Raw genomic sequence first — 4600 nt, forward strand, 5'->3', positions numbered from 1 at the left:
ACTTTGATGATCATATTATTAGGTATACATGGAGAGTGTCTGTTTCATATACTTATTGCTGCATCATGAATCACCACAAAATGTTGTGACTTAAAACCACAGGATTTTATTGTTTCTCATGAGTCTACGACTGAGTGGCCCTTGTGATCTGGGTGGAGCATGGCTAATCTTGGCTGGGCTTGCTCATGCATCTGTAGTTAGCTGGCAGATCAGCTGCAGACTCGTTGATCTAGGATAACTTTGCCAAAGATAGCTTGACTTGCCTCTACATAGTCTTTGGTTCTCCAGCAAGCTAGCCCGAGCTTGTTCCCATGGTGGTGAACACGCTCAAATAGAGGAACAGGAAACTCAAAGGTTCTTTTTCTTTCTTTCTTTTTTTTTTAGACGGAATCTCACTCTGTCACCCAGGCTAGAGTGCAGTGGTGCAATCTCGACTCACTGCAACCTCTGCCTCCCGGGTTCAAGCGATTCTCCTGCCTCAGCCTCCAGAATAGCTGGGACTACAGGCACATGCCACCACGCCCAACTAATTTTTGCATTTTTAGTAGAGACAGGGTTTCACCATGTTGGGCAGGATAGTCTCAATCTCTTGACCTTGTGATCCTCTCACCTTGGCCTCTCAGAGCAAAGGTTCTAGAAAAGCCTCTGCCTGCGTCAAGTTTGATACTGTCTATTGGTGAAAAGCAAGGCAGAAGCCCACAATCAGTGGAGAGAGTGGAGAAATCAGATTCAGGGGGGTGTGAAAATTGAGGCTTCTAGTGCAGTCAATCTAGTGCAACATCCATATCAAAATAATTCAAAACTATCCAAGGCCAGGCACAGTGGCTCACACTTGTAATCCTAGCACTTTGGGAGGCTGAGGTGAGTGGATCACCTGAGGTCAAGAGTTTGAGACAAGCCTGACCAACATGGTGAAACCCTGTCTCTACCAAAAATACAAAAATTAGCCAGGCGTGGTGGTGGGGTGCCTGTAGTTCCAGCTAATCAGGAAGTCGAGACAGGAGAATTGCTTGAACCCTGGAGGCAGAGGTTGCAGTGAGCCGAGATCACGCCACTGCACTCCAGCCTGGGCAATGGATCGAGACTCTGTCTCAAAAACAAACGAACAAAAAACAAAACAACTATCCAAGCTGGTTGGTTGTCATATATATGCATATATGTAAGAATGCATATGTAGATAAATAGATGATAGACAGAGAATGTCTATGTGTGTGCAATTTTAATCCAAAATAAAAATAATAACCAATGGAGTAGTAATCAACAGAGTAGACATTAGTTGTTTTTTTATCGCCCTTCTCCAGTGTTCATTTGTCCCACTTTTTCTAAAAGTACCTGATTTATTTAGAGGTGAGTGACTCCTCCTCCTCTCTTCATGTCTGTAGTTTTGGTGGAGTGACACATGACCACAATTAGTCAAAGCACCGCTTTCCCCTAGCAACTGTCATTGTTCAAGAGATGAGTGGATGTCTCAAATTAGGCTACTAAGTGACTCAATTCCAGGTCTTTATTTAACACAGGCTGCCCTTCCAAACTTCTTGCCAGGACCTGAACTTAAAAGTAAATAGCACAGGAGCGGCTTCAGTCACTTTGCCACTGTGGAGCCAAGAGATGGAGACAAACTCAATTCTGGGGACATTTTCTGAGCTGCTAGAGTCATCTGTGTCTGAAGCCAGATGTATGATTCATTTATTGATATTTATTGATGGTAATCAGTAAGTCTTTTTATTTTATTTAAATGTTAAAAGATTAATACATATAAAGTACTTAGATCCATTTCTATCAATAATAAGCACTCAATATGTGCTATCACTTGTTTATAGCAATTTGAGTTGGATTTTCTGTTATTTGCAATCAAAGGAATTCTAACTTATGCAACCAATGACAGAACAAGACATTAAAAACAGCCCATTTGTAATAGTAATGGGGAAATTACAAAACAAAAAAAACAAAAAAAACCCCCACCAAATCCATAGGCATTAACCTAGCAAGAAATAAGACCTATATGAAGAAAGTGACAAAGCTTTATTGAGAGATCAGAAGAAGATCTGAATATTTGAAAGGAAACAATAACCTAGATGGGAAGACTCCATATTTTAAGTGGGTCAAATATCCATAAGAAAATCTACAACTTTGTCTACTGATTGGTTCCTTTTTCTCCACGTTCCACACTGTGATACACCTACCCCAGTCTTTCAAATGCACACTCTTCTTTCTCCTGTAATCGTGTACTCCTGATTTAACCTTCTCAATATTCTCCGAATCTGTTTCTTCATCTATATACTCACTTCCACAATTCCAGTTTGGGCCCCCATAATGTGTCACCTGGAATGCACTACCAATCTCCCAACAATCTTGCTGTTTCTTTTTGATACTTCAAATTCAGCCTCAAGTTCCAGCTTTTTTTTTTTTTTTTTTTTTTTTGTTTTGTTTTGTTTTTTTTGAGACAGTGTCTAGCTCTGTTGCTCAGGCTGGAGTGTGGTGATGCAGTCAATAGCTCACTGTAGCTTCAAACTCCTGGGCTCAAGCAATCCTCATGCCTCAGCCTCCCTGCTAACTAGGTCTACAGGTATGTACCACCATGCCTGGCTGATTTATTTATTTTTGTAGAGACAGGGTCTTGCTTTGTTGCCCAGGCTGGCCTCGAACTCCTGAACCCAAGAGATCCTCCTGCTTTGGCCTCCCAAAGAGTTGAGATTACAGGCATAAGCCACCATGCTTAGCCAAGTTCCAGCTCTTTAAGCCATCATCCAAGATCTAGTTGCCATGATATATGATAACGATTTGTGATCCTAATGTCTGAAAATGGAGTCACTCACGTCAAGTGACATTGAGCCCACAGTGAAGTTGTTTACATCTCAAAGTGATAAACATATATGTGATGGACTGAGAGTAAGATAATACCTGCTGTGGCCTAGAACCACTGAGACATGAAACGAACCAATAAAAAGTGAATTCAGAAAGATGGCTGAGATACTGAGAATGGACACACCTCTGGAGGACCATAAGTATAGCAAGAACCTGACCTTGGACAGGACACCTTTTGACCCTCTGACACTGAGGCCTCCTCCCAACTTGGCTTTTGTCCCCTCCCCACCCACTCCTAAGCCTCTGCCTAAGAGAAGTGGTGACTTCATGGCTGATTGAAGTCAAGGACTTCGGACCCACTCAACCACATGTTGGTCTCCCAACCCATTGCTGTGGTTTGTTACCTCCAATTACTGCTTCTGTGGATGTTATATAAGATATTATTGCTTCATTAATCGTATGTGACTCTCTTGCAACAAACTGTGAATTTGAGCACGTTTAATAGGTTATTGAGTCACTGTGAAAGTCAGAGTTAGCATACCTAGACTGCACGAACCTAAGTAACACAACACCATTTTTATCCCATGCTCTCTGACAACACTGAAGAGCTTATAACATTCTGTGCTTTTTCTCACCTTAGTGCCTTTATTCATGTTGTCCGCATGCGTGGCCTCTCCCATAACACCTAGGACTTGGTACCAACCATTGCCCTCAGCTCACTCTAGCATAATGAACTGTTTATATGTCTCTCTCAACTCCTGGACCTGCAGGTGAGGAGTGGGTCTTATTAATCTTGTATCCAGGCACCTAGCAGAATGCCTGGCATGTAATAGGCCCTTGACGAAGATTCGTCGAAGCCTGGAAAAAAGAATGCAGGGTTCCCCAGCCCTCTGATTATGCCAGAACAGGAAAAACGAACATGTCTTTGAGGGATATTCCTCACATGTAACAGGACCATAAGCAAGTCGGCCCCACAGTGTGTGAAGCCGATGAGCGGGAGAAAATAAAGACACAATATTCAGGGGTGAGCAGTGAGATGGAAAATGAATATGGTCACTTGTGCTAAAACTGTCATTCCTTGCAGCAGTGATAATAGCAAGACATAAATATTCATGATGTCATTATTTAGAGAGTTATGAAGTGTCAGCAGAGGATGTACTGTCTGGAATTTTTGCTTCAGTGCCTAAATTTATTACTGATAAAATTAAGCAAAACAAAACAAAACATAAATAAAAGCCAGTGGTCTCTGAGAGCCAGCAAGACAATGACAAACTCTCAAGGTCATGGCTAAGCAAAAGGAGGGCCCTGGTCGGTGCCAGCCCAGGGGGCTCCTCTCTGACGAGGCTTTTATCAGGAATATTGCTAGGGTTGGCTATCATTGCTAATGGCAACCTGGCCTGAATACTTAAGAGGGTGTGCTCTTCCCTGCCAAAGAACATGCATAAATTCACTATCCTGAGGCTGTTCTTTCTTTCTCATAAGGTTATTTGTGTTATTTAAATAAAAACATTTATTATTTTCTCCAGATTACAGATAGCGTACGTATGGAAGAAAATGTGGTAAACATAAATAACATATATAAAATAAAAATCACTTCTAATCTATCACCCAAAGATAATCATTTTAGTATATTTTCTTTCAGTTCCATTTCTAACAGAATTTAAGTGCTGAACTGGTGGGATATAGCATATGTTGTGTAATAAAGAACCGAGCTGAGCCAGAAAAGCTGGGTTTGCAGCACATCTGTGCTAGTTTCTTAAAGCTGGGAAGCTGTAAGCATGGCACTCAGTTTTCT

The sequence above is a fragment of the Mandrillus leucophaeus genome, unplaced genomic scaffold (assembly GCF_000951045.1).
Source record: "Mandrillus leucophaeus isolate KB7577 unplaced genomic scaffold, Mleu.le_1.0 Scaffold273, whole genome shotgun sequence".
NCBI classification, from domain to species: Eukaryota; Metazoa; Chordata; class Mammalia; order Primates; family Cercopithecidae; genus Mandrillus; species Mandrillus leucophaeus.